The 9,416-nt window shown below is 39.8% G+C and overlaps 1 long non-coding RNA gene across 3 annotated transcripts; it reads right to left on the reverse strand.

Moving 5' to 3' along the window:
• Positions 1-2,878: 2,878 nt before the first annotated feature.
• Positions 2,879-4,521, reverse strand: LOC127009758 (uncharacterized). Of its 3 annotated transcripts, XR_007762236.1 has the most exons (5): positions 3,919-4,521; positions 3,375-3,558; positions 3,099-3,144; positions 2,983-3,052; positions 2,879-2,936 (listed from the first exon to the last, which is right to left on the reverse strand). It is a non-coding gene; the product is annotated as an uncharacterized LOC127009758 (long non-coding RNA). The 3 variants fall into 3 exon arrangements; XR_007762237.1 differs by lacking the exon at positions 3,099-3,144; XR_007762238.1 differs by lacking the exons at positions 2,879-2,936; positions 2,983-3,052; positions 3,099-3,144 and adding an exon at positions 3,264-3,328.
• Between the last annotated feature and the right edge of the window lie 4,895 nt (positions 4,522-9,416).

The raw sequence follows: 9,416 nt of genomic DNA on the forward strand, positions 1-9,416 counted from the left end.
CCTACAAGCACTAACAAAATAAAAAGTACACCCCAAAATGACAACTGCAATAGCCAACACTTATCGAACTATTGACAATTAGCTAAATATTGGAGAGAGAGAATCATGGAATTAGTTATAGAAAGTGGCATTAACCCGGTAGCAGCGATGGACCAAATTTGTGGCTTTACCGTTTAGCAGCAACGGGCCAAATTTGTGCCATGATATAAGCCCCCCAAAATAGATGATACATAAATTGATCACTAATGCTTTGATATATATTATGAAATGATTTGTGTGAGTAATGATTTTTTCTCATTTTTCTCGCTTAGAGGGACCATTAAAAAACATGATCCCCACTGGTACCGGGTTAAACATGGATGCATGGGCCCAACAATTCTACTTAGGCTGATAACTTTCTTAATAATGGAAGGACTAAAAAATGAGCACACTGGCTTCATAAACAGTAAACTAAAACTAGGAGTATTATTATGTGCTGCTAATGGACTTCCCTTGTCACACTCAGGCAAAGAAACCTAACAAAACTTGCACATCATAACAGATAGGTAAGAATCATGTGCATCTGGAGGGGGGACAAGAAGGGTCAGTTGCACACCCTCAAAAAACTGTTATGTTCCCATTCACACTCTTATTTGCAAGTTATAACACAATTAATATTTTTCAAAACTTCAAGAGGACACCTGGGGCTGCAGTTATTGGATAAATGTTTTTGCCGTTGCCTTATGGCTCACCAAGGAAAATATGAAACTTGCTCTATTAAGTATAAGACCTTAGGCATATCATCTCTGACCCTTCCTGTCCCCTTTAAAAAAATTCCTGACCCTGGTAAGGAAAGCTGCATGGACATAACAAACTAAAGAGTGACATAGTACTATACAACATGGAAGAAAAACCACATCAAGCAAAAGACATTCAACTAAGTAACAGGATCAAATACTTAGGAGAGAAATTTGATGATAACTGAAATTACTTTTAACACAAAGAAAAGACCTCTGGCTGGCAAACTTAATTAACCTGCCTATTTATTGCCAAAACCTGTAAGAAACTCTGTAAGGAACAATAAAACTCTGGAGCACAAGAGCACAGAAAGAAGAATCAAGCAAGCAAGACAACCTTAAGTATTTATAAAACATGGAAGAGGCACATTGAAGACCGTTTATGACAATCACCCTTCTTCAGTAACCCTCTGCAATGCAAGGCCAAACTGTCTGTCTATCAATAAGCAACAAAAAAAGACACAGAAATGGAAATGCAGACTGCCTAACATGTTGAATCCTCGAACATATTCTAATGATCTGCCCTAAATACTAACTGTTAAATTTACTGTCTGTAGGCTACACTTAAAGAATCAAGAACATGGACCTTACACCAACCACACAACAATGAAGACACATCAGTAATATATTTATCCATGTAGGACCATATAGATGAGAAATGGGGGAAATAAGGTGAGAAAAATAAAAGAGCTCACACTGCAGGAGAAGGCGCCGTTGCAAAGGCTAAAACACCTCTGAGATTCATTTATTAATGACACCCATGAATCTTATTATGAGCAAACCATCTTAATTCTTATCCCACCACGATATACTGTCCTTCACGCTCCTTCACTTGCTTAAATTTAACAACTTCATATAAATCAATGCAATTATATCAATACAAAACGACAACAAACAGGTAGAAATAAACAAAAATCTGAGCAGCCTTTTACCTCTCAGCTATTGCCATACAAACTTCCCCTATTTACTAAAACGTAACCCTCATAATTTTATACAGTATTAGGCCTATACACATCATTGCATATTCAAAAACTGGTAATATTGAGCGAATTTGAATAAAACATAACGTCTACAACGCCTGATATCAAACGTAAGACAAAATTATGTATAATTCTTACTTTTCACCACCATAGTCCTCACATAGGCCTACGCTTCATTATAATATTATCTTCATTAGCTGGTGATAAAGAACAGAACGTCTACAGCACCCAACAGAACACATAAGGCAAAATAATATATAAAGAAATCAACTATTTTACCCAACACAACTGTAGACCTCACATGCACATCATTATATCTTCATTAGCTGGTGATAAAGAACAAATATGGACCGAACAGAACGTCTATAGCACCCAACACATAAGGCAAAATAAAATATAAAGAAGAAAAACTATTTTTTACAACACAACTGTCTTCATTAGCTGGTGATAAAGAACAAATATGGACCGAACAGGACCTCTACGACACCTAAAATAACACGTAGAGCAAAACAATAATAAAGAAGTCCATATATCTTGCCTCACACCATAGTAGTCCACCCTCGCCCATCGTTGTCTGTAACTGCCAAGGACGCCACGAGTTCCTAATTTCATCCTTTTCACGCTCCACGGTACTCTTAACACAATAATAAAAGCACTATAGAGGAGAACTTCATATATGCCTTCCACCTCCCGCACGTTGCAGCTCACTAAACCCTCGACAGGTGGCACCCCTCAAGCAACGGTGCCAGATTGTCGTACACAGCCTCTTATATTTCCCAATTTCCGACCCATTAACTGTCTCCTCCACCGCAATAACTAGATTAATTTGTGGTTATCGTTAAAATGGTTAATTATTGATGTCTTTTTGCAATTGTTAAGTGTCAAAAAACGGTAAATGCATTAACGATGTTCTTCTGTTTGTGTCTTTATATGGCTCGAGTGTGTGTGTGTGTGTGTGTGTGTGTGTGTGTGAAGTGCATTTTTTACGACTTTTTGTGCTTTCTAGACACTGTTAAGACCTGAAACACTGCCTGGATGTAATTAGTGAGTTAGTGAAGCTTGTGACCTTGTGCGAAGAGAGCCTTGACCTGTGAGTTAGTGAAGCTTATGACCTTGTGCGAAGAGAGCCTTGACCTGTGAGTTAGTGAAGCTTGTGACCTTGTGCGAAGAGAGCCTTGACCTGTGAGTTAGTGAAGCTTGTGATCTTGTGCGAAGATAGCCTTGACCTGTGAGTTAGTGAAGCTTGTGACCTTGTGCGAAGAGAGCCTTGACCTGTGAGTTAGTGAAGCTTGTGACCTTGTGCGAAGAGAGCCTTGACCTGCGAGTTAGTGAAGCTTGTGACCTTGTGCGAAGAGAGCCTTGACCTGTGAGTTAGTGAAGCTTGTGACCTTGTGCGAAGAGAGCCTTGACCTGTGAGTTAGTGATGCTTGTGACCTTGTGCGAAGAGAGCCTTGACCTTTGAGTTAGTGAAGCTTGTGACCTTGTGCGAAGAGAGCCTTGACCTTTGAGTTAGTGGAGCTTGTGACCTTGTGCGAAGAGAGCCTTGACCTGTGAGTTAGTGAAGCTTGTGACCTTGTGTGAAGATAGCCTTGACCTGTGAGTGAGTGAAGCTTGTGACCTTGTGCGAAGAGAGCCTTGACCTGTGAGTTAGTGAAGCTTGTGACCTTGTGCGAAGAGAGCCTTGACCTGTGAGTTAGTGAAGCTTGTGACCTTGTGCGAAGAGAGCCTTGACCTGTGAGTTAGTGAAGCTTGTGACCTTGTGCGAAGAGAGCCTTGACCTGTGAGTTAGTGAAGCTTGTGACCTTGTGTGAAGAGAGCCTTGACCTGTGAGTTAGTGAAGCTTGTGACCTTGTGCGAAGATAGCCTTGACCTGTGAGTTAGTGAAGCTTGTGACCTTGTGTGAAGAGAGCCTTGACCTGTGAGTTAGTGAAGCTTGTGACCTTGTGTGAAGAGAGCCTTGACCTGTGAGTTAGTGAAGCTTGTGACCTTGTGCGAAGATAGCCTTGACCTGTGAGTTAGTGAAGCTTGTGACCTTGTGAGAAGAGCCTTGACCTGTGAGTTAGTGAAGCTTGTGACCTTGTGTGAAGAGAGCCTGACCTGTGAGTTAGTGAAGCTGTGACCTTGTGCGAAGAGAGCCTTGACCTGTGAGTGAAGCTTGTGACCTTGTGCGAAGAGAGCCTTGACCTGTGAGTTAGTGAAGCTTGTGACCTTGTGCGAAGAGAGCCTTGACCTGTGAGTTAGTGAAGCTTGTGACCTTGTGCGAAGAGAGCCTTGACCTGTGAGTTAGTGAAGCTTGTGACCTTGTGCGAAGAGAGACAACATGTGACAGTGGACAGTGGGGGAAACTTTTTGTATAACTTTTTCGGTGTTTTTTTTTGTGCTTTCTAGACACTGTGAAGACCTGAAACACTGCCTGGATGTAATTAGTGAGTTAGTGAAGCGTGTGACCTCGTGTGAAGAGAGAAAGCCTTGACCCGTGACAGTGGACAGTGGGCAACTTTTAGTACTTTCTAGACACTTTTAAGACCTGAAACACCGCCTGGATGTAATTAGTGAGTTAGTGAAGCGTGTGACCGTCTGTGAATAGCTTTAACCTGTGACAGTAGCCCGTATCCTTAATTAAACATGGGTGCCCCCGTTTCCCTGTTTAAAAAGCATCCCATGTAAGTGAATGTGAGATTTTCATGGACTGTTTTGCGATCCCACCATCCCAGTGATATAGTTTTACACGGCTTTTGCATCTTGAAAGGAAAAACCACCCAAGAAAATCCGATTAATCTTATCTGTGGCCTTAGAAAATGGACGTAATAGGAGATACCCCTGTTTAAAATGCCTCCCATGTAAGTTAATGTGAGATTTCCATGGACTGTTTTGCGATCCCAGTGATAGTGTTTACAAGGATTCTGGATCTGGAAAGGAAAAAGCACCCATGAAAATCCGATTAATCTTATCTGTGGCCTTAGAAAATGGATGTAATGTGACCCAGATAGATACCCCTGTTTAAAATGCCTCCCGTATAAGTTAATGCGAGATTTCCATGGACTGTTTTGCGATCCCAGTGATAGTGTTTACAAGGCTTCTGCATCTGGAAAGGAAAAAGCACCCAAGAAAATCCGATTAATCTTATCTGTGGCCTTATAAAATGGACGTAATAGGACCCAGATAGATACCCCTGTTTAAAATGCCTCTCGTATAAGTTAATGTGAGATTTCCATGGACTGTTTTGCGATCCCAGTGATAGTGTTTACAAGGCTTCTGCATCTGGAAAGGAAAAAGCACCCATGAAAATCCGATTAATCTTATCTGTGGCCTTAGAAAATGGATGTAATGGGACCCAGATAGATATCCCTGTTTAAAATGCCTCCCGTATAAGTTAATGTGAGATTTCCATGGACTGTTTTGCGATCCCAGTGATAGTGTTTACAAGGCTTCTGCATCTGGAAAAGAAAAAGCACCCATGAAAATCCGATTTATCTTATCTGCGGCCTTAGAAAATAGACGTAATGTGACCCAGATAGATACCCTTGTCTGAAAAGCCTCCCGTATAAGTTAGTGTGAGATTTTCATGGACTATTTTGTGATCCCAGTGGTAGTTTTACATGGTTCCTGCATCTTGAAAGAAAAAAAGCACCCAAGAAAATCCGATTAATCTTATCTGCGACCTTAGAAAATGGTTACCGTATAGTGGGAGCCAGACACGTTGAAGAATACCAGTGGACCAATGTACGAAATTTGGGACCTCTCATCCACAAAGGTAATAATGTCTTCCCTACCCATTTTTTTTTTTTTTTTTTTTTTTTTTTTTTTTTGTGTGTGTGTGTGTGTGTGTGTGTGTGTGTGTGTGTGTGTAGTCAGTATCTTCAATTCAATGCCAAGGTTGTTTCCAGCATACCTCCTCTTTTTTTTTCCCCCTCTTCGTCAATTAAATGCCAAGGTTAAGTATCCAGCATGTCCTCTCTTTTTCCTTCTTTTCATCAATTCAATACCAAGGTTAAGTTTCCAGCATGTCCTTTTTTTTACCCTCTTTTCATCAATTCAATGCCAAGGTTAAGTTTCCAGCATGTTTCCTCTTTTTTTCTTTTCATCAATTAAATGCCAAGGTTAAGTATCCAGCATGTCCTTTTTTTACCCTCTTTTCATCAGTTCAGTGCCAAGGTTAAGTTTCCAGTATGTCTCCTCTTTTTTCTCCCTCTATCATCATTTCCCCTCTTCCTGCCTCCAGTTTAGTAAGACCCAGTGCATCCAGTCTTTCCTTTCTCCTCTTATTCCTTCTTCTCCCTCTTCTTCTTCCTCCCTCATCTTACCTCCACTCAATGCATCCAGTCTTTTCTCTTTCCCCTTATTCCTTCTTCTTCCTTTTTCTTTTCCTCCCTCATCTTGCCTCCACTCAATGCTTCCAGTCTCTCCTCTTTCCCTCTTATTCTTTCTTCTCCCTCTTCTTCCTCCCCCTTCATCTTGCCTCCACTCAATCATCCAGTCTTTCCTCTTTCCCCTCTTATTCCTTCTTCTTCCTCTTTCTTTTCCTCCCTCATCTTGCCTCCACTCAATGCATCCAGTCTGTGTGTGTGTGTGTGTGTGTGTGTGTGTGTGTGTGTGTGTGTGTATTTTAATGTTTAATGCCGATAATGAATTACAGTACTAGTTGTTAATGATGAGTTTCTATAACAGGTGATTTAATGGCAACAATTAGGCTGTTACACTATATTTTTTCTCTGCATACAGGATTGATTGACAACCATATAGAGCAACAACACACCATGACCTATGTTCATGAGTCACCCAAAATAATTACCCAAGGAAACTTTTCTCATAAAGCTTGCAGTCTGACATCCACTGATTAACAAACTCTCATAATTTTGACAGTAATTAGTTCACCCTATAATAAGAGACAATAAGGATAGTTCACTGAAATGCCATCACTGCTAATGACATGAACAATCTGTCAATGCATGGGTAGCACATTGAGTGGTGCCCGAGGGGCTTCCCACTCCCTTGTAATGGATAATTTTCTGTCCAGATTTGCCTTTTTTTTCCTGCAATTCATGAGATAATGAAAAATTCAAATTTGTGAATGACTCCAGATGGTGAAAATTTACAAATTTAATGCACTGATATCATACTTTTAATACTTTAGTCTTGAATTTAAATATGAGAACTGTGAAATACATTTAGCTACCATTGTGAATTATTTACAATCATAAATTATTCAAAGATAAACATTTATGAAAATAGAATTATATGCCAATACTCCTTGGTAAACCAGTGATAGATATGCAAACAATTTCCTTCTGGTGAAATAGGATGATTATTCATGCACATGGGGGAGTCGCCTCGTTGGCCGAGTGGTCAGCGTGCGGGTGTGGTGAGCCCATGGGCTTAGGTTTGAGTCTCACCAAAACACACTGATTTCTCAAGCCATCGCTGAGTGGCGGAAGATTTCCCACATGCTGCCCAGACCTTCAATCAACCCTAACTTCAGCAACTTTGTTCAATTTGAGCACCGAGAGGTAGCATGAGCCAAGCAAGAGTCATATATCATGGCAGCCACTTTAAATAAAATTCACCTATATCATTTAGCCTAGGAGCTGGGGTCGTCGATGAGACCCCTCAAGAAAGCCTAGTGGCACTACAGGCAGCACCTAAAAAAAAATAATATAGAGTAAAATAAAAAATAAAAAATGATAATAGTAATGTGTGCACATGTACTAGTGTCAATACTTAGAAACAGATTGATCAGGAGTAACATTTTCTTTCTATTAACCCGGTAGCAGCGGAGATCATGTTTCTCAATGGTCCCTCTAAGCGAGAAAAATGAGAAAAAAACATCCCTCACACAAACCATTTCATAATATATATCAAAGCATTTGTGATCAGAATATGTATCATCTATTTTGGGGGGTTCATATCATGGCACAAATTTGGCCCGTCGCAGCTACATGGTAAAGCCACAAATTTGGCTCGTCACTGTTACCGGGTTAACAGATGCATGCATGTCATTTGCTTTGTCATATTCAAGGTGTTTGTCTTTATGGATACTGTATGGCAGTATACCAGGTGTGTGCACTGACCACTGAGACAAATGCTGCTTCTTTACCCATGATGAATATTTTTTTATTCTTTGCTGAAAAGAAAGGGATGTTTGGCAATACACCTCATGCATTACATAGATAAAAAGTTTCTATAATATCTTGGTTGAGTGGCATGGTTAAAATATGTGCCAAGCCATATCTGTTCCGAGTATCACACAAAGTGACTGGCAGCTGTTGAAAATGCCGTTTTGTCAAAAATATTTTGTTCACCCTCAATCACATTTTGTTCATTATGCTCGTAAGAATCACCATCTATTTTAGCTTCTTGAAAAAGGCTCCTTTTTCCTAAAAGGTCTCTTCTCATCTGGCTCTTAAAGATGTAAAACCATTCATTAACTTGAATGAAGTTAAAGGCTGACGACTATGCTTTATTTATTTATTTATTTATTTATTCATTTTAATTAATTTATTTATTTAAAAAAAAAATTTACATGCTCCACATACGGGACCAGTAGGCTGTCTTGACAGCACATGGTGGTCAGTGACCCTAGCCCATTAATGCACAGGCATGTTTTTAAAGTGGCATCATCTTGCTTGGCTCATGCTGTCCCCCAGAGCTCATCTTTGATCCTCTTCTCGAGAGAATCTAGAGTCTGGGTTGATGAATGGTCTTCAAGACACCATGTAGATAGCCTTAGACCACTCACTGATGACTGAAAAATGTTAGTTTGTAGCAACGGGCAGCTTGTTTCTGTATGAGACAACCCTGAGTGGAGGAGGCCAAGGAGACACCCACAGAGTTCATGGCTTGAGCAAGTCAATAGATACTGCCGTAAGGTACTTGGGTTGGAAAAGGGGCCTGCAAGGAAACATGTCCAGAGGAACCCATGAGCTTGGAGTCATAGGATGGGCAAGGCAGTGCACCCCCCAGCATACACTGATATAGTAAGAGGTACCTACCAATGTCACAGTGGCATGCACTTCAGTAACTTTTTTTTTCACAGTAGCTATTGTTTGCAATGATTTTAAAGACAAGATGTCTTAGTGACAAAGTAATAAAAATATAACTTACTTGTGAATGAAGAACAGTATCATCTACTCTTCTATACTACTCCCTTGATTGTTAATTTTATTTTATTAAATTAGATGATGCAGGCTCCCTCAGCTGTTGTCTTGCTTCTTCCTTTGCATTTCATTAGATTCAACACTGATTATAATATATCAGGGTGATAACTGTAGACCTGCTGATGTAGAGTGCTGACTGAAAGAAATGTTAACTTCATTTGTATCTTTGTTAACATTAATTAACATTGATTTAACATTAACTTTTTGTTAACATTAATTAGTTAACTTTGTTGACATTGAAATAACATAAATCTAATTTTTCTATTCCAAACTCATCAAATAACTGCCTCAGGTACATTTTCTTCATATGATTCATGTACGTAACTTCTTGCCCTTTTCCTGATCCCCCAGCATTTTCTTAGTCTGTGACAGCTCTTTTTGGAGAGAATTCTGTGTCCCTTCATACCTTGGCTTACACACACACATTACAAGATAGCTATCTTAGTTATAAACTAATTTATAGGAGTATTTGGGGTGGTAATATTGTATAGTGATGACTCCAGGTA

Source organism: Eriocheir sinensis, chromosome 41 (genome assembly GCF_024679095.1).
Source record: "Eriocheir sinensis breed Jianghai 21 chromosome 41, ASM2467909v1, whole genome shotgun sequence".
NCBI classification, from domain to species: Eukaryota; Metazoa; Arthropoda; class Malacostraca; order Decapoda; family Varunidae; genus Eriocheir; species Eriocheir sinensis.